Genomic DNA, 19,536 nt, shown 5'->3' on the forward strand with positions numbered 1-19,536 from the left:
AGCGCTAATAAAAGAAAGAAAGAAAGAAAGAAAGAAAGAAAGACTTCGACTTTTTAATTACATCTCACTCAGACTATATATTTCTGCATCTCGCTTGAGCCGGATCTGCTTGAGAAATACTTACGAGCGCTGCGTTAACCTTCCTACCTGCCCTTTAGTCTGTAACCTAACTCAGGAACAAAACTTCTGTACTTTACCCCAAGGCATTTTGATAGCCGATTGCTCCGAAAAGTGCCGAGGGGATTGGTCCCTGAGATCCTTTTCGTTAAAATCCTAGTAGAGGCTTTTCGGATCAGAGGCTGGAATTAGGAATGGCTGGAGAGATGGATTTGGGGGAGTTGGGGTCTGAGGACTTTCGTCTTGCAGTGTAATGCAGATAGATGGACAGTGTGTATGCAAACATGATGTCTGCAGAATTACAGGCGTGGTATTTCCAGTAATAAATGCAAAACTCTTAAAACGCGGGTAGTAGGCAGTCAGCCCGAAGGAATTTTTCTCTAGAAAAATCCGGTCTCAAGTTATATTAGGGGTGTATTTATAAATAGTTTATAAAGGGTTAACATGTGATTAGCAGATGTTTTAGTAACTGGTTAAGCACTTGCTGTAGTGTCCACGAGGTCGGTTTAAACCATCTATAACATATTCGACCGATCTGCATATAACCATCTGTAACGTGCCTCGGACACCGTCACTAGTGTAGTCATGTAATTGTTATCAGCTATTTATAAACGTACATTTAATGTAAAGTGCTACCAACCCCCTCCCCGAATATTACACATAATGATACGATTATATCTGATCAATAAGAGCTGGATTATTTTTGGAAAGAAGGGTTGCTGCAGATACAAGCTGATGTTCTCTATGTTTTTTCCCTTAAAGGGAAAAAAATAAATAAATCCGTGACTGGTGTGAACTCTCAGCCATGACAAAGTAGTAACATCCTGGTTTGGGGGAACTAAAAGCATCTTGGGATGGGTCTGAGACTCTGTGAATCTGGATCCTTTAAAGATACCCTGCTTTCTCATTACTCTCTACTGCGTCCTGTCCCGGCCCTCCTACTCGAGAACTGGGTCTCTATTATCTCTATAATCATTGTGTCTCTATTGTTAACCTGATAAGAAAGTTTAGTGGGCGACAGGAATAGGTTAGTGGGCTACAAAGACTAGGCTACCTGCCTAAGCAGAAACCTTAATGAGGCAGGAGCTATCCAACACTTCAATCAATCATTCAGTTCAGTTAATAAAGAGCATCCTCGCTTTATTAATTCGGAGGCGACTGTTTATCTGAACCTCGCAAAATTAGGAGGAAAGCGAGTCCGATGAGAACAGCTGGTGGGAATGACGGAAAACCGATAGCACCGACTGTGGTCTCAGAGTTGAACCAAAATCCCAAATAAGCAGGGCTTTGAAAGAGATCGGGCGCCAGCTTAATGAACTGAATCTTATTACTACACGTATACCCCCCACACTCCCTTCTTTGTAATATTATTTTAATAACAATTGTTTGAGACCTTGAAAATTGAGTTTATCCCCAAATCCAGGGATATGTTTCCCTGTGGATATTGGTCCCGATCTTGATTTCATTGCAGCTGAATCAGTCAAATGCAGAAATCAGTGGGAGTTTTGCATGAATAAGGAGAGCAGGATCTGTCCTATTGTGTGTCTGGAGGCGGACTGCGCCGTACACACGTGTGTCTCTTTGCTGTGTGTTTGTTTGTGTCTAACTCTCTATCCATGTGTTACTGTGCATTTGTCTACAGGTCGGTGTGTCTGGATCCCTTTTGCTGCCTGTCTGGTATTTACCGAATTTTCTCACAGGATTTAATTTTTTAAAAAATAAACAATCTTATTCCCATAACCTGCATATTACTGAACGTTTCCACACTGAAACGCTGCATTGTCCCTTAATGGATGCTTCGCCTGGAGGTTTAACCTAATAGTTTGTCTGTTACAAAGACAGAAGCCCGGGTTATTACGCAGCTGGCTGTTCTGAAGCGCTTTCTGATCGCCTGAAAATTATATTTCAGTTACATTTAAAAATCCATGTGCCTATTTTCCAGTTGTGTGTTGATGTGCTGAGGAGGAGATCCTATTCTTACTAGTTATAATAGTAATAATAATCTATTCACTCTTTCTGGAAAGTATTTTCAGTTGCAAGAATTCATTGTGGAAGTTGCTTCATGTATTTCAGACACCTGGACAAAATATGGAAAAGGATGTGGACACGGGAGGGTTGGTTTTTTTAAAAAATTGTTTTAAAAAAACAAATAATTCGCCTACTGAATATTTTCTTTTCTGGAACACATAAAAGGGCTTGTACAATTGTATTTCTTAGTGGAAGCCACGACAGATTGTATTTTCAGTGGAAACACGTGACACCCAAACTAAATATATTTCTAAAGGAAAGCTACAAAAGTCTAGGGGAAAGAAATGCAAGGATAAATATATATTTCGGTATATTGTATACACCTAATATACTATATATCCTTCTCACCTTATTAAGGACAGTACGTCTATTGACTACGTGTGTGTATACTGCCCACAATAGTCTATGTATAATAACAACATCATATTACACAACAAAGGGTTGACATTTACATGCAATATATAATTGTCAATGGCAAATCCATCCTCAGAAAAGTACAAAGTCCCCGGTTTATAACGTCCTGCAAATCTCTACATACTGTTGTTCCTTGTTTACAGAACTCCTGCTTTTACGTTTTATGTTACGCTTTCACCCCCACTGTACTTCTGAAGCCCACTCTTCCAGGCGGCAAAGCAAGAGAAGTTGGGAATTAAAGGCTCCGTCGAAAGCCTCGGTGATTCAGAAACCGAATCTGAGGCTGAAGGGGGCAGCCGAATTATGGCAAACGAGCGAGGCTGCCCAGTGTAACTGGGACCGGGTAACAGGACTGGGCCACTTTGTGTGGGAACCTGCAAAGTTTCCAGCTAAAGTGGGAGATAAAGGGAGGGTACTCTGCGTGTGTACACAGGTACACATGCTTCTGCCAGGCAGAGAGCAGGAGCAGACAGACGGGTATATAGGAAAAGCCACGGACAAGCTCTGGACAGACAGCGAGAAGAGAGGATCTTTTTGTTGCAGACCTTATAACATAGGGTGGCTGCTTTAATAACATTCCGATAAATAAATAGCCACCATTGAACTGCTGCCCTTTATGCCTCTCCTATTACAGCAATTAAAGAAGTCACTTACATGAAGAAAAACGGGTTTATTTTACAACAAGCCTCTACAGAGTGTGTGTACACGGAGACCTGCTGCTTTTTTGATATCTGGAACAGGGGAATCTTGTGGATTGGTTCGGAGGGACTTTAAGAAAAGGGCCAGTTTCCCAGCACAATGGGCGCTAAGTACCGTCTAAATGGAGGCTGGTGTTTATTCATGAGCAGGTACTTCGGCGATTGCTATTAAAATAGCCTGTGTCCTCTGCCTGCAAAGGTACTTAAGCCCGAGCAGGTGCAGCGGAGAGGGAGCACAAAGAATGCAGCCGTGTAGAAGGGAGAGTGTTAATGGAAGGTTAGGGCTGGGAACACACAGAGGCATCAGCGCTTTGTTCTTCCTTAGGGGCCACTTCCACTTAACTGGAGGTCTTAGCCCAGAAAAGCGTTCCTGTTCATTAGGAAGAAATTCGAAACGCCCCACTCCCAATCGGCACCTATTCACAATGCGGCGGAGAAAGCCCCGAGTGGGCAAGGGAGTTAAAGACCCTTTTCTCCATTTTCGAAGAGAACTGGGATTGGAGAAAACGGTGGGGAGAAAGAAGAGGGCCTATGGACGTTTGGGTAGATTTCCAGTGGGGTGAGATTTCCACTGGGCTTTTGCCGCCGGACCCTTTAAGGAACTTTATTTTGCCTCTCCCTTCCCAGTGTTGCGTTCTTTATATGTATGTGTAGGGGTCCCCCATGTAAGCCACAATATCTGACTGCATTTGAGGGGAATCCTCCACCCCCAACCCACTGCACGGGAGGCGTTGGAAGACAGGAGCTCGTGCTCTAAGCACCTGAGGCAAGGGGACCTTTCCCTTCCAGGCACAAACTGTATTTTCTGCTCTAGCTCCCCGCGTACTTGTGGGTTCGTGTGCGCCCCACACCTATAGGTCGCGTGTGCACGCGTCATTTTGTGGGTCCAGCGTCTGTGCTGTGATGGCGGCGCGTTTGCGTGTCGACGCACTAGTGAGTGTGTGACCTGGGATTGAGGGCGCTTAGTGTACGACCCCTGAGTGTGCTTGTGTACCGAGCGTGTGCTCCAGTTGTGTGTGCAGTGGGGCCGCGTGTGCATCCTTCCTGCACGGTGACGTGGACTGAACAGTGCCCAGGGTTCTGCTAATAAGGGGTTTTAATCAATGAGTAGTCCTGCCTCTGAACCAGAAGACGACTTTTAAACCTTCACCAGTGCTCTCTCCCTATCATCTTAGCAGGGCTTCTCGGCTTCCTCTTCCCCACGGCTGCTTTCCCACGTTTTAATCCCTTTGAACTCCCTGCATGCGGTTATTGTCACCTCCAGAAGAGCCTGAACTGGGGGGGTTATGGTAGGACAAGCGCGATTACAAATCGTGGTGAACGCTTCTCTCCAATAATTCCCCGGGAAGGAGTCGTGTCAATTAGAAGCTTTCTTCCCGTGATTGACATCGGAGCCAGGGTGTTTAAATGGCCTATCAAGCTAAATCTTTAATTGTGCAATTAATGCACATTACGGCTTATTACTGAAAGATGCAGCACTTCAATCAATAACACAAATAAGGGTGAGAATGAAAGGAAACCCCTCGTTGTGTTTACGGAGTGAAGCAAGGTTCCTCTGGGTGCCCTGGCCGGGAAGAGCTACAGCTACCCCGCAGTCAGTGGCAAGTAAAGGGAAGCCTGGCCTGAAAAACAGTGTGACACTCTTTCAGAACGGCCATCCTGAGTCAGACCAAAGGTCCATCTAGCCCAGTGGCCTGTCTTCCGACAGTGGCCAAGGCCAGGTGCCCCTGGAGGGAATGAACAGAACAGGAAAATCATCCAGTGATTCATCCCCTGACATCCACTCCCAGCTTCTGGCAAACAATGGCTTTAAAAGCCAGTGCCTCGCTAAAGGGTCGTTAGGAAGGCGCAGATCGCAGGGCGCTGGTGAATTGGGTGGCTTTGGGGTGTGTAGAGGGGTGGTTGGCTGTCTAAGGGGTGCTATGTACATGCTCGTTAGGGAGGATTTAATCCTCTGCAGATCTATTTGTGCCTGCGTGTGTGGATGGATGGACGGATGGATGGATGGATGGATGGATGGAGAAGGATTTGAACCAGTTTCCCCAGCCTGGCGTTTCCCAGCTCTGGGTTCTGGCCTTGTCTGCAGAGTGCAGGACCTGAGTGCTAGGGTGTCGCGGTAATGTCATGCCAGTCACGTTTGCCTCCAACTAAGCTTTGAAAGGAAGGGATTTTTTTACGGGAAATATGGATCTAAATACATAGGAAAATAGGAAAGCGATGCAGGAACTTGTAGGCGCCGCTTGCAATCTCCTTTAGCAATGGCTGGTGTTTGTGTTTTGCATTAACACATGCTGCACTGCGCACCCAGGCAACCCCCTCCCCCCATCTGCCTGTATGTTAATAGCATGCAAATCGCCTCATTTGCATGTTTATCTCTGTCAATGGGAGAGGGAAGCGGGCGAAGTAATATATTTCCCACCGAAAGGAGCCCCTGTAAGCGATTGGGAAGGAGGCAGGGCTCGAACAGCTGGATGGAGGTGGGGGGTGTGTGTGGGGGGGGGCGACAGAGCTGCCTTGCGCGTGTTCTGATTCGGCAGCCCCTCCTGAGCAGCCCTGTGCCTGGCATAGCAGCAGGCACCTGCTACAAAATGGCTGCCTGGGAGGGGAAAGGGCTCTGCTCGCCCCTGGACAGGATGCGATTGGGGGGCATCGCACAGCTGAAGGAGAGGGGAGGCGTGTGCACGTCCCCACGGGAAGGGGGCATCCCATCGCCGAGCCTCGGCCTTCATCTGCTAAGAGAAATCCCTGATCTGACTGGAAGGAGCTGGTTGTCTACAAGGTGCAGCTCCCTCCCACGAAAACCCAGCACAGGATTTTGTATGAAAGCAGCCAATCCGGGCTTCTCTCCGTCCTCCCCCCCGCCCCACGAATCCCTGCCAGAGGAGGGAGTTCAGGCTGATTTGTAGTTGCTACTGAAGTATCTCCCACCCTCACCCCACCTTGTGCATGGGGCAGATGCGGGAGCGCTGAGAACGGAGGAATTCGTGACCAGTGTGTCCCTGAGTTGGATGAAGTTCAGTCTTTTCTCCTTTTCCATCGTGGTGGTCTCAAAGTGGCGCCATTCCTTTATTTTCGAAACAGTTTGTTTCAAGTGTTTGGCGTCTAGATTCTCTGTATTTTGACGACTGTTTTAAATGCAGGCGTGCCAGGAAAATAAATAAACCTTAGAACCTCCTAATTCCTTTCTCCTGCGGTGGTCACCATGGAGAAGACCTGCGATCGCATAAGTAAATTACAGGCCCGTCCTTAACATCCCTGCATAAAGAGGTCAGAAGTTTGGGGACGCTTCTACCGGGGATTTGTTTGTTTTTAAAGAGCAAAATAGATGCTGAACTTTTAGAAGGAAACCCTTCGAAAATAGCCCCATCACTTTGATCATTCAATACTTAAGAGGGTGTCGGGAGGAAGTAAAGATCCCAGAAATGCCATCGCTTGTTGTTTTTCAGAATGAGGGTTTTATAAAGACAGAAGGGGGGCGGTGGGAGATGCTCGTTGCTATGTTTAGGAAGCGCGAACACTACAGTGCCCTTCTGCTGAGATTTCAATCCTTAGTCACAGCTCAGAGTGCAACAAAAGACGACTGCGTTTGAAATGTATAGACCCCAACAGCCATGCCTCTGGGAATACAGAGGAATCGATCCATCTATCTAGGGAGAGGGCTAATAAACGCGCCGGAGCTCTAAATGGCACCTCGTTTAATCGATTGGGGTGAGACATTACACTGAATTCCTGTCTCTCCATTTCAAGTGACCCGTCCCTATGGCACTAAGACGGGAAAGGGCTTTTCCGGTAGAGCTGGGGGAGAGGGAGGAATTCTGGTGCCCTGGCCGACAGTCCAGCCCCCCACTGTAATTGGAACAGGCTGTAATTAATATCCCAGGCTCTGGGCGCTAGAGGACGGGTGCCATGCTGACCTACGCGCGCCCCACTCATTCATCGCTTCGGGAACATTTTTAAAAAAACAGTCACCGCTAAAGAGGAACATGCATAGACACATGCCAAGCCCTTCGCTTACAGCAGATGTGTGCCGAGTCCGTCATATATAACACTCCCCCCGAAGCGTTGGTATAAGTATACAACCCCACCCCCAGAAATGGGGATGTATTCTACCCATTAACCCCTCCCCCCATTTCCCTCTCTGAAGTGTGTGAATACGGTACCTGAAACCTCTGTCCAGAACTGTAGAGCTGGCTGTATAATCTGTCTACCCACCACACTCTACAGGATAACCCATACACCTAGAAATGTGCGAATCGTGCATTTAGAAATCCCGAGAAATGTGGCTAGTTGGCACAGACTACTCCACTCCAGAAATATGGTACTACAACACGTGTACCTCCCCCCCCCCCAGAAATGTGGGAACACTGTACAATAGAATTCCTGAAATATGAATGGACTGTGCAGATGAATTCCCACTGCAAAGGTGGGAATACTGTCCATAATAATACCCCAGAAATGTGGGGACATCGTACAATATAATTCCGCAGAAATGTGACTGTACTGTCCAGTATAATGCCTCTCCTGAAATAGTCCACCTAAAAAGGTGACTATATTGCACACACAATTGCCCCCGGAAATATGCGGATATCTGTTTAAATCGCCCAGAACTCGTGTTATACTTGTTTTAACAACATACTGCACATCCAGAGGTCATCGATACACCCCAGATGAGTGACTAGGGTACTGTAAAGCTTGATCGCCCCGGGAAATGTGGCTGTAACCTCCTACCCTAGGTGTGGGTATTTCTCCATGGCCCCCAGAAGGGCGAACAGCTCCACTTTTCTTCCATTGCGGGGTTTGCTCTTAGCAAATGGATACAAATTACCATGTTTTGGTATTGTTTTGGGTTCGGTGTTTAAGGAAACAGATCACTTTTAAAACAGATTACAATTGATTTTTATTCCCAGTCTGGGGGTATTTTGCAGTCTGTAATTCTCTGGAAGCCAGTAATTCAAGTCCTGCAACTTCCTCACGATCTGGCTCCTCTTCCTCGGCCCCACGCAGTTCTTTTTGCTTTATTTTTAACAGCTGCTCCTATTTACTGGTTTATCTTTATTTACAGTGTTTTTGTGACTTCCTTTCCTTTTCTCTATTTTGATGGCTCGGGCTATGAGCCAGGACGATACAATGTCCTGGTCCTTTCCTGAAGCGTCTCTCTCTCTCTTTTTTTTTAAGCTCCTAGAATATTAGGGAGGCGAATGGGGGGAAAATCCAGCTGTATTGATCGGTCTGTAGGATTTTTACTGATCAGGTTGTTTTAGTGCTCACCAGACATCATCCGTGCCAGCCAATCAAATGCCACCTCTCATAAAGCCCACCTTAGGTGGTTTTTGTGTTGAAGTTGCTCATTGGGATTTTCAAAACAAATACATGACATGAAGGAAAGGAGCTAGAAAGAAACTAGAGCCGCAGAGCCGAAGCGTAAGGTTCGATGGAGGTAACCGGGGGTGGCCTTGCAGAAGGCTGAGGTTCCTTTCCTGCAGGGTTTCTAATAGCTTTAGCCACCCACCAGAACCCCATCTTGCCTGTTTGCTATTTAGCATGAGAATTAGTCGGTTTGCAAATGCACCTGTTCTTTCTCCCTATTCCATGGACCCCCCACCCCGCCCCAAAGTCCATTCTAGTAGCAAATAGTCTCATCTCAAGACAGAGAAGCTCTTGGTGAGTGTTCACGGGTCTCTGGACAGGGGGCGGCTGTTAGTCCGGTGTACCCTGATAGACTGGAAGAGCGAAATGTCATCTCTAGCTCGATGTCAGCGTGTTGGTGTCTGTGTTCTGTGTCTATGTAAGTGTAGCTGCGAGTGTGTATTTGCCTGGGTAGACGTCTCTGGTGTGTCTGTGGGTATATGTTTGTATGTACGTGTATAGGCGTTTCCCTCCCCAGTGCTACGGCCCGAGCTTATGCAGGGCGCTCTTTACATTCCCCCTGCCGTGCTGTGCCCGCCAGCCGCAGCAGCCGCAAGCCGAAGCCAGCTTTTGCAGGGCGTTTTCAGCAACGCCGCGACAAGGTCCAGGTTTACTTCCCAGTTCTCAGCAGCCCGGCTGATCTCACGGGCGTCGCCACCAGGCACCAATACAGAACGAGCAGGGCCCTGGCGTTTCTTCTTGTCAGCAGGAAAGGGTGGGGGGACTCCAAAAAAGGGGAGGGCAAAACATTGGGCTGATCGGGGGGGCCCCCTCTGCTCCCCAGTGTTTGCAGGTGACAGTCACATGACTACTGCGCACCCCTTACTGCGCTGGACACAGCTGGACTCCCGGCGGTCAGAGCTTCTGGCCCATGCGGGTGTCAGCAGGAATCTCACAGCCCTGAACTGTCTCCTCCGTCCGGGAGCAGCCATCTGACTTCCGTGGGACAGGGGAAGGGGGCTGCCGCGCAGACCGGGGGCTAAAGAGCCAAAGGAGAGGCCCTGCCTTTAGCTTCCAATATTCGGCCTGGGGCTGGTCTGCTTCTGACATGCTGCTTCTGGTGTTGTGGGCAACCATTGCATGGAAAGGACGTCTCCGCTCTAGAGCAATGAGCAAACCGCCTGCGGTGTGTGCGCCGCGGTGTCACGCACCGACAACGATCTACCATCACTCGCCAGGACCGTCTAGCCCTCCAAACAACCATGTGCAAACATTTAACCCAAACAAGCAGCTTCTGGCTGCAGAGGCGCTGCTTGCACAGAAAAAGGCCAGTGCGCTTTGACCTCTAGTGCGCTCCGGGGTCCTGCCCCCCGATGTGTGTCCCGGTTCGGTTCTCTGGTCCGTCTGGGGGCCCCCCTGCGCGGCTGCGGTTGAAACTGAAGCCCGTTTATTCCGCTCCCGACTTTGACAAGGGTCTGCAAAGCCACCCGCTTGTTTGCGGTGGAAGCGGAGGAGGGCGCGCGGAACCTCCGCAGATCGCCTTATCCCTGCATCTCTCCCCGGCTCGGGTGGCTCAGCAAAGGGGTTTTAGAGAACGCCACTCGCTAACACGCCCAGTGGGGCTTGTACCAAGGCTAAGGCTGCGCTGCCCCCCCCGCCTCCCCCGGGTAACCCCGCCGCCTTCCAACGGGCACCGGTCTTTGCTTTAAGGAGCTCAGCTCTCTTTCCCCTCGCTGGCTGCGCGTATCTGTCCCCGGGACAGTCCTGACCGCTGTGGCTGCTGCAGGGGGTGGTCACCTCCTAACCAGGGGGGCTTCTGAAGGGGAGGCAGAAGTAGCCGAAAGTCTCTGTTTGAGCTCCCAGCTCTAAGTAGCAGGGGGAGGGCGCAGAGCCGGAGAGCACCAAGCGCCCTGGGAACCTCGGATCACCACGTGTACTTACTACCGAGCGCTCCGAATTGCAACCACCCGGCTACAGTTTGCAGCCAGAGGCGTCGTGCGCCCTAACTTGTGTCCCGCCTGCTCCCCTGTCCCGCTCCCCCTTCCCCTGGAAGCAGCCAGAGGAAGTGGCGAGCTGCCCCGGACCCGTCAGGAGTGGCGCGGTGACACCAGCCCCTTGTAAGGTGACTGGCTGAACCCAAGGGGTGAGAACTTTTTTTTGTAGCCGCGGCCATTGTGTCACCAAGACACTTCATTATTAGAGCATCAGCTCGCGAGCCCCGGCTCCGGGAGTTGGTCCCGGGTCAAAGTGTGACACTTAACCAAATAGCAACCGCCAGTGACTTCTGATTTATGCAAAACGGGTGTATTGCCTGCCGCTTAAGGGGGGAGGGGAACCCCCAGAAATAGGCCTGAGACCGTAAAGTGCAAACCTGTCATCGCTAAGCCAGTCTGCAGCTCAGAAAGTGTGGCATCAAAGAAAAAAAGAAAAAGAAAAAAACACGACAAGTAAATGCAAAGTTCTTCTTACCTGAGCGCAGTCCCGCGTCTGCCTTGGCTTTGGGAAGCCCCAGAGAGAAGAGCTGCTGAATCTTTCAGGCTTATTCTCTCCTCCTGCTAGCACAGTGTCTGACAGACTTTAGCAGCAAGTTGTCTCTAGGGGCTTTGGAAGCTTAACTTTGAGAGCAAGCCCCTGAGTTCCCGTGTGAAGGGACTCTGGGTCGTGCACTAGGGGACTGGCATGGCACCCCCGAGCCCTTGTAGCAGGGAGGCGCGCACTCCCCGGGAAATGTATATATGTAGAAAGAAGGGTAATTTGAGTGCTTTTACCAAGAACCAGGGTTGTTAAGTTTGCAGTCAGGCTGCTAAACGGTGCCAAGTACAGAAGGGAGGGCGGGCGGGGGTGAGGGGGGGGGGAATAAAGAGCAATTGTCAGAGGCGAACAAAAGGCGGGGATGGAAAGGAGTTGAGAATCCCATGGCAAAGCCCGTCAGCGCAGACTTGAACTTGGGACTTTGTCTGAGAGGCCGGGGAAGCGCTCTGAGCCTGAGAACCTGGCTGGGATCAGGGCACCTGGGGGTGCTCTGTCTGCCTGTGCTGGGGGTCGGGGGCGAGGGTCACGCTGGCTCACAGCCCCGTGGCAGCATGTAAGGCTAAAGCATTGAGAGACACTCACCCCAAAGTCAGGGTGTGGGGAACACGGACCCTTCTCCCAAAGCAGCTTCTACCGGGGGGCGGAGGCGGGGGGGAGAGACCTCCACCACCACCCGGGACGATTTCCACACTCTTCTCTCCCCACCCCTCCCATCTCCACCTGATTCAGGCTCACTGGCTGCTGTGAAAAGTGGGGTGAACTCAGCAGGGCCGAGCCCTCCAGCGCAGCTAGACCCATTGCCTCTCTCCAAGGCGCCTCTCCCGGGGAGTGGGGGCACTCTGGCCCCCTCTCAGGCTCACACCCAGCCTTGGGGTGCTGGCTTCTGAACCTGGGCAGAAGCGATTGTCTGGAGGTGTCTCCCTTTAGTCACAGGACACAGAATTTAGCCCGTAGGTTTGCTAAGACAGCCAGGCATATGCCTGGCCTCTGGGGGGCTAAGGCCAGGCGAGACTTGTTTCTTGGGGGGGGGGGGGCTGTAAAAAGCTGCCGGGGCTGAGCTGGCCTCTGGTTCTCACAGGCTGGGTCCCAGGCTGGATTCTCTTCACGTCCCAGTCTGCTCACCCATTGCCGCTATTCAGCCCCTAATTGAACGTTAATGGCAGCTGCGGATGAGGTCATTGGAGCCGGCTTTTCTCACACATTTTTCATGCAAATCCGCGAAACTCTAAACAAATTTGAATAAAACCCCCCTTTGTGCGGGGCCCTGTATGGGCAGCGCCGCGTGTTTTTCCCTGGGCCCGTCGCGCCGGTCTCAACAGAGCCCGGCCAACTTTATCTGGGGAGCCGGAGCAGGTCACCGCGGAGTGTTGCGTATCCTCTTTCTTTCCCCGGAGAAAAGGGATGTCTGGAGCCGGCTGCAAACGGCCCTTCGCGAGGAGCCGCACAATGGGGCTAGCGGGGGGTTGTTCCGTTTGGGCTATAAATAGTGGAAGGGGCTTGAATCCCTGCCATGGGCCTCGTTAGGATCCTTCGGAGGAAACAAGCCACCGAGCAGGAAACACGTCCAGCCGCGGCGGGGTTTGTTTGGCAGCTGGGTGGTGCGTGTGATGGGGGGCGCGGGGCTGTCTGAGTGTCAGGGGTTCATAGATCATAGAATATCAGGGTTGGAAGGGACCTCAGGAGGTCATCTAGTCCAACCCCCTGCTCAAAGCAGGACCAATCCCCAATTTCTGCCCCAGAGCCCCTAAATGGCCCCCTCAGGGATTGAACTCACAACCCTGGGTTTAGCACTGAGCTATCCCTCCCCCTCTCTTGACGCCCCCGAAGCCTAAACTCCACGAGGGAACCCCCGGCCGGCTCCACCCGCCCTGGCCCTGGGCGAGCCTTCGGCTCAGCCTCCGAAATATCCGCTCAGCAATACAGCCAGACGCGGGCCAGATTCCCCAAGCCCCCTGAGCCGGCCCTGCGGGACTGAAAGAGGGGAGAACATTCGCCAGGGCTGGCCCTGACTCTCCCTGTCCCCTAGGCACCCCGCGCCCGTCTCCTGCTGGGGACATGGCGTGTCTCTGATGGTCTTATCGCGGGGATGAAACACCTCTGGGGGCGGATCCCGCAGCCAGGCCCGGAATGGGGATGTTAACCACGGCCTGCCCTAGCCGGACCAGCAGGCCTGTAGCAGGGAACTGAGACCTGCCGTGTTTATCAGGCCCCCGCACAGCCCTCCCCAGAGAAGCGGGCCCCAGCGTGAGTTGGCAGCTGGCGCTGATGTTAAAGGCACTGGGGGGGAGGGCATTCCCCCCCCCATGCATTGCCACTTCCCAGAGTAGGGGGACGCCAGAGCGGTGCCCTGGCCTGTTTGCCCGAGCAAAGACTGCAGGGCTTGGTCTCTGCTGAGCGCCCTGTTCGCGCAGCCCGGGGAGCTGCCTAGGTGAGATGCTCGGTTCTGCCCGCCCTCGTTCACCCCAGTTGAGTCCCGGACACACCGACCGGGTGACTGCGCTGGGGAGCCTGGCAGACCTGGGGAAAGGCTAGGTAAAAAGGAAGGCAAATGGAGCCATGTGCCAGGTACCAAGGCGGGGGGACTCCCGCCCCTAGGGCCCCCTTGGGTCAGCTCCCATGTGGCCACATCTTCATCACCTCCCTGAGCGGCCTCTGACCGCTACCCCCCCACCCCCTCCCCCGCCATGCCAGGCCCAGTGCCAAGGACCCCTGGTGAGGCTCTGCACCCCAGCGTGGAGGCCTTCGGGGGTGGCGCAGGCCCCTGCACAGTCCGGCTTTCCAAGGGGCAGCGCTGCCACCAAAGGGCTCGATTCGGGGCTGGAGATTCCTAGATCCCCAAGTGTACTTGAGGGCGGCTCTCCCCTGGCCTCTAGAGCCACTGAAGGCAGGTGTAGGGGGGGAGAGAGGGGGGTAGCACGCCCGACCCTCCTCCCTGCAGGCAGGCTTCATCCTCCTCCGTATTTGGCTTGGTCTTTCGCTTCAGAAGCCAGGCTCAGGACCCACCCCGGCTCACAAGCGTGCGTGGCTGCAGGGCACCCCCAGCCCCGCCCCGCCCCGGGAGAAGGCCAGGAGTGACCAACGGGGGATTAAAATATAGAGAAACCGTGTTAGCTAGAAATCACCTTCTTCCTGTAAGGGGGAGGGATAAGAAGCCCCCTGGATGCGGGTCATCTCGCTCCCCCCCAGTTCCTCTTCCACGTGCTGTTCGGGAAACACAGTTGAGGGGCTGCTGGGATCGTGCAGAATAATCCCAGGAGTGTTTTCCAGGCTCGGCTCCTCCGCCAGGCCCCAGCACAACGCAGATTACCCTGTCTTCGACCCCCGCCCCCAACCCAGCCTTGAACTTGGCCTTGCTGGGCTCTGCGCCCCTTCTGCGTCTGCTGGCTGGAGGCAACGCGGGTGTGGGCCCGACGTTTTGGTTTTAGGGTTTCATCTGGGAAATCTGTCACCTCGGGCAGGGCGGAGAGAACGTGCCTGGAATCGGCACCACGGGGGAAACCAGCCTCTGTAGGCAGAAGGGCTTCAAATCATTTTAAAGACATATTCATTACAGTCTTTCCTGGGGACTGTTTGCACTGGGTTTAACAGCTGTTTCCCAGCCATCTAAAACGGGTCCAGACCAAACACTGATCATTTAGCAGCCAGGAATTCGTTCGTTCTTGGGGACGGGGTTACTTTTGTGTGTGGGATCGTGCGGGGGGGGGGGGGAGGGCTTGGAGTCTGATACTGCATTCACTGCGCTTCTGTGGCTGGATTTATTTTTTGGGGGGGAACCCAAGTTATATTCCTCCCGTTGCTAGCCTGGATGAAAACACACGAATCATCTTAACAAGTGAATTGTTTATTTTAACCATCTTTGTTTAAACAAGTGGGGGAGGGAGCGGATGTGTCTTTTACAAGAATAAAGACATCTGAAACACATCCAAGGGATCTGTACAGCCACAGTTGGGCATGTTTGCACCGTAAGAATAAGTCTGCGTTGAAGAATCAGTATCTATTCAAAAACAAACAAAAAGAAGGATAAAATAAGCTGGGGGCGGGAGCACGCGTCCCCCAGGCCACAGTGAAAATACAGCCCTACATGTCCAGTTTATTCTGTAATGACAGGGAATCTGTCAAGGTTTCAAAAACACACAGGAGGTACAGTTGTCTCGGGCATTCACTAACAATGCGGTGCCGTTCTCAGTGCAACAAAGCAAAATCAATCAGCCCAAACTTTTCCACACTGAGTCCAGGGGTGCTTTCTCAGGACTTCGCACGCCTACAGTCAGACATGCAATAGATCTGGTCTTTTCCCCAGTCCAGGCATTTGCTTCCCGGGCTCTCCCAGGATAGGCAGGGCAGTTTGAACAGGAGAGCGAAGAGGTCTGCGATATCCGGGGGTTACAGAGCAGCAAAGGTGACCACAAAATATTCACCAGTGATGCATTCATTGTACACGGTACAGCAAATCAAAGTTTTCGCCTGCTCCACACACCTCACCCTCTTCTGCTGCAACCCTGAAAGCCCTCGAGGTCCAGCGGCCAAAGCAGCCTCTTCGCTGGGCCAGTTGCGAACAGCTGGCCGGGACACGCGTCGATGAGTAGTTGTATGTGACGAGAAAAGTCCCCGGCGGTTTTCCTCTGTGGTGAAGTTTAACGAAGAACCCAAAGGCGTCCGGCCGCTCGCCATTCGCCATTCGCAGGAATCTACAACAAAGCAAACACCAGCCCCAAACATTAGGTCCCACGTCAATAAAACAATCACACCCGCAAGGAAGTAATTCCGGGAGCCTCTCAGCCATGGATGGAGCCAATGCCAACGCACACTCCCCCGTGCCAAGGAACACCTTTTACACCCACTCCCCAGTAATGTTTGCCATGGCCAGAGGTTACGCTTTCAGCCCAGTTCTGCCGCTTCAAGCCTTTTGCTTTATAGGCTGCAGCGTGAGCGACAAGGCCCCTGTGCTGCTGAAATGCTGGCATCCCCTCACTCCCTATGGCTCTCTCTTTCTCACTGGTAATACTTTCCTGGGAAATCTCCCCACCCCTCTCGGTGAGGGGCTGAGGAGTTCTGCGCTCAGAGGTCCTGCATGTGGCCAATCAGTGGGAGGGGTCACTGTATGTCCTACCTCCTAAGGCTTTGGGGCATGGGATTACTCTGCATGTCAGAGCCTCTAAAGAACCACCTTCTGTTGTTTTAATCCTCATGTTCACTTTCCAGGGTCTCAAAGCCCTTGTCTTTGGCAGGCCCTTCTGTAAAGTGATATAGAACGATTTAGGCTGGATCAAAAGCCATTATGGTCAGGAAACAGGTAATCTGAGCTATTTTTCCTGGTCTTTCTTATTCGTCTCAGTACTTCTTTCCCCTTGTTTTCTCCTGGGTGTTGTTAGTTTCTGCCAGTGGCAAGCCCCTAGCTACTGGGACTGCATGCAAATCCAGTTCCTTTCCTTTGTCAATTTCTCTGGCTAGGCCACATCCACTGGTGATGTAACCGGTGGTAGTAAACCCAGGTTAGGAACAACGCTGGGTCAATAATTAACAAAGAACCATCATTCAGCTAGTTTCAGCTCATTTTTTCACCAGCTCACAATTTCCTAAAATATTCAGAATTGCCCACAAACTAATTTTTGTGAATAATTCTTGCTATGTGTCTCTTTTGTGAGTTACCTGAGAGAATTCAATGTTTGATTGGACATCTAGAGAACATTTTTGTTCCTTGATTGGATGAGTGAGTGTAATTGTTTGAATCATGTGAATACCCAACATCTATGAAGCCAGAGTCTGATTTCCAGGGACCTTCACTTGAAAATCACTCTCTCCAGGAGCATCCCTGCTCCTAAGCATCTTTGCTAGGATATTCATTACCAACGAGAACCAAAGCTCATTGACATCAGTGGAAAGACTCCTCTTTGCTTTAATGGGCTTTGGGTCAGGCCCATAAAACAAAGCGGAAAGGGATACATCCAATTCTGGGTGAATTCATTCTACATTAAAACCTGAAGGTCTTCCTACTGGTGGAAAGTCTTCTGTACTGGCCTAGCTCTGCTCAGAAGTAGAGTGGTCATAAAACAGGTGCAAGCAATGCAGTGTAACTCACACCCATCTGACATGCAAATCCCCTTGAAGTCACTGGACAGAACCTACTTACTTCATTCTGCACTTGGCTCACTGTCTCTCACTCCAAGTCCAAACAGGGGCTTGATTCAGAGCCCACTGAAAACAATGGGAGTCTTTCCACTGACTGCAAAGGACTATGGATGGGGTCCTAGGTCTCAGTTCAGCTGGTGGTCCCTGATCCCCTTCCTTGCTCCTCCCAGTGGGCATCTGTGTGTGGACATGACTTCATATTGATTTAAGTTTGGATTGTGCTCCATTTCCCATCTAGTTTCATTAAGCTCTTACTAAGCAGAGAAAGCAGAGTCATTTACTCTCCCACCTGTTTAAAATTCCAGGCTTGCTGCACACCCAGGGCAGCTGGGGATTTCCACTGAAACTGAATAACTCACTAAAGAGGTCACTATCAAAAGAAAAAGGAGAGAAGTCTGCACATTAGCGGCCAGCCGGGAAGAATTTAGGCAGGCCAGCCTGAAGATTCCACTCTCCACCATCACTCTGCTCCCCCTGCAATCGAAGCAGGCGGGAGCAAACACAGGACTGATGTTCCATGCTCCCTTGCCCCTCCACCCTGGCAGTCTGTCTCAGTCTGCTGCAGCCTGAGGGGCTCCTCTATTGTGCAGACAGAGGAGGCACTTACTGGTAGGGGATAGAAACCCACTCCTGAAAGCAGCAATGCCGTCTGCTGCTATCTGCCATCCTGAGAAATGTGTACCTTTGTGCATCTAATATTTGTGTGTGTGGGCGGGGAGATTGGACAGACTCCTCTGATTTCAACACCCACCTCTGCCGGGGGGCTTTAGAAAAGCTGAGGTCTATTGCAAATACGCTGTCCCTACACATTGTTCAGTGCCATGAACCTTTGTCTATCTGTATCAAGAAAACACGCAGAAAAGAAACTCTGTGGTATATTTCCAGTACAGGCCTGGGACCATTACTAACCAGCGCTGGGAAACACAAAAACTCACTAGGGACCTGATCCCAAGCCAGCCAGGTTTTTCCACTCACTTCGGTGGGTTTTGGATCAGGCAGTAGGTGAGGGTTGAAAAATAGCTTTGTCTTCCCATAAAAATTCACAATTACTGTTCCACTCCCTGCGTTAGCCTGGGCCTGTGGGAGACAGCCAGGGACCTTCTTCTGTTACTTTCTCCTGTTGTTATAAATCAGCTGAATGTTCCGCTAAGGTTTGCGGTTCTTTTCTTTTCTTTCTTTTTTAAAAAGCACCTTCTCCACTGATGAGGCCCCCTGCAGAAGCAGCATTGCTGGAAACATTGCAGGGCACAAACCCCAAACTAACAACAAATAAAATGCAGGGCTTACCTGCCCAATCAGGTTTTTTTTTCCTTTGCCAATTTCCTACTCATGCCCTTTGGAAGGATGGACTCTGCCCCTCCCCTTCGCCTCACCCCATCGCTCAATTCATAGACTCACAGGGAGAAACTTTCTGGACAATTTAATCTCGCCGGGGTGTTACTTAGCAAAACCCTTTTCACTGTCAATTTTTTTCACTCTACTCCCCCTTCCCCTTATTTTCCTTCCAACCTCGACTGAATTTTGAAAGCCCCTGATATCTTTCTTTTTGTACAGACACATGCTGCGTATGCAAATAAGAGTCTTTCATACTGGCTCCCTGGCTCAAGACCTCTGACTTGAATGTGACCAAAAGCTGTGTTCTCCCCTGCTAACTCCTTAGCACAATTACACCTCCATTCTGCTCCGGGGGCCTGGGGAGGGAGAAACCATTTGAAACTAATAACACGTGCTGTTTGCCTTGGATAATTACAAGGGAGCTTCAGCTTCTAAGAGCTAGGAAATATTCCATTCAATGGGGTAAGAAGGGAGGCTGCGAGTGTTATGGCTACACAGCTTGTTTTATCGTGTGCACTAGAGACGTGTGTGTGCAAAAAGACATTCCCTGGCTTGCTAACTTGTCCTGTGCTCACGCGCCTAGGCAATCATTTATATTTTATAAGAAGGAACTTTTCTGCACTTTGTTTGCGCTGTTTGAGTCAGAGAAATGCAGCTGACATATTCTTATCTCAAATTACAATTTCCTGCAAATATCAAGATAATAAGAATATCAGTGATCTGAAATCCAAGTCAAATGAGAGCAGGGTGTCTCTCTCTCTCTCACACACACACACACACACACACACACACGGACCAGGGAACAGAGTCTGGGCTAGCTAGAAATGTTGGGGAAGAAGAACCCAGCAAGGGACCCAGCCAGCAAACACCAAGTGATCCAGCCAGTCTGACTGGGCCTCTGGTTTGAATAGACATCCTGCAGTCATTGTTCCTCTCC

General features: G+C 51.0%; 1 long non-coding RNA gene across 1 annotated transcript in view; it reads right to left on the reverse strand.

The window, feature by feature from the left end:
- LOC122462219 overlaps positions 1 to 11,401 on the reverse strand; it is a 72,227-nt gene extending 60,826 nt beyond the window's left edge. The window contains exon 1 of the long non-coding RNA XR_006284636.1: positions 11,073 to 11,401. This is a non-coding gene — a long non-coding RNA (uncharacterized LOC122462219). The remainder of the gene's footprint in view (positions 1 to 11,072) is intronic.
- Between the last annotated feature and the right edge of the window lie 8,135 nt (positions 11,402 to 19,536).

This window comes from Chelonia mydas, chromosome 10 (assembly GCF_015237465.2).
Source record: "Chelonia mydas isolate rCheMyd1 chromosome 10, rCheMyd1.pri.v2, whole genome shotgun sequence".
NCBI lineage: Eukaryota > Metazoa > Chordata > Testudines > Cheloniidae > Chelonia > Chelonia mydas.